The sequence below is a fragment of the Mus pahari genome, chromosome 16 (genome assembly GCF_900095145.1).
Source record: "Mus pahari chromosome 16, PAHARI_EIJ_v1.1, whole genome shotgun sequence".
Lineage (NCBI taxonomy): Eukaryota > Metazoa > Chordata > Mammalia > Rodentia > Muridae > Mus > Mus pahari.
The window spans coordinates 27,282,844-27,283,983 of record NC_034605.1 but is presented as its reverse complement, the minus strand read 5'-3'; the positions used below and the strand labels follow the sequence as shown (position 1 = coordinate 27,283,983).

The 1,140-nt window shown below is 45.5% G+C and overlaps 1 non-coding gene across 1 annotated transcript; it reads right to left on the bottom strand.

Moving 5' to 3' along the window:
• Window positions 1–520: 520 nt before the first annotated feature.
• Trnam-cau lies at window positions 521–593 on the bottom strand. The gene has a single exon. It is a non-coding gene; the product is annotated as a tRNA-Met (tRNA).
• Window positions 594–1,140: the final 547 nt, after the last annotated feature.

The following is a 1,140-nucleotide window of genomic DNA, read 5'->3' as shown; positions in this document are numbered from 1 at the left end:
TCTCTCTTGGACTATTCCTACAGGTTCATTGGGTGTCATGTCTTCCTCAGGAACAGAGAAGCTTTGCATTTCTCCCCCCAGATAGATAGCTTTGCATCCTTCCCCTGACCCCCAGGCTGGATTCTCCCTAATTCGGTCAAGGCTGAGATTGTTTTCCAGTTTATTTCAGTACATCTCTCATTTAGGCAACCCCAATCTTCTAGCTAACCACAAAGTTGACTTCCGGTCTCTCAGCAAAGATGCCGGTATCTAAGAGCGTTCTCACTGTCTTACTGAGCATTGGTATCCCGTTTCTCTGCAGTACCAGCTGGTCTGTGGAGCGGTGTCACTCGGTGACAATTCCATTCACTAACCTCCAAAACGCCTCTGTCCTCTATGGCTCTGTGCTCCATAAAGACTGGCTCTGAACTATAAAGATGAGCACAGAACGATATTTGGGCAGGTAGTTTCGGTTAGTAAAGAGTTCTAAAAGAGCTTGTGAAACTAATTTCAAGAATGCGTTGACCTGCTAGCAAAAAACTGCCTTCTCTGAGGCTCGAACTCAGGACCTTCAGATTATGAGACTGACGCGCTGCCTACTGCGCTAAGAAGGCTACAAAGCTCACTGTTTGTCTCTGTCTTACAGGAAGCATTTGCATTCAATATCTTCCATTTGTCCCTGCTTTGCCTTCAGACTGCGAATTCTTGCATTTTGAGGTGTTTGTTTGGGGGCGGGGAAATTTTCACACAGGCACTTTTGAAGAGCTTCACAAGTCTTGAAACCAAGATTTAGGGATGCCTAGTCTCAGGTACTACTTTCGGTCTTTTTTATTTTACTCCATTGTTGTATATCTTTTTTACTCTCCTGAGTCAACCCTACCCTGTTGGAACAGTGTCTATCACTGAATACTTAAAGGTATAAACAGCTCACACCAGTCCTGGGAAACTGCAGGACAGGTGATGCAAATTTGCAGGTCCAATCATGTTGCTTTGGACATTATCTTTAAAATGCCACAATTGGCCGGGCGTGGTGGTGCACTTGGGAGGCAGAGGCAGGCGAATTCCTGATTTTGAGGCCAGCCTGGTCTACAGAGTGAGTTCCAGGACAGCCAGGACTATACAGAGAAACCCTGTCTCCAAAAACAAACAAACAAACAAAGC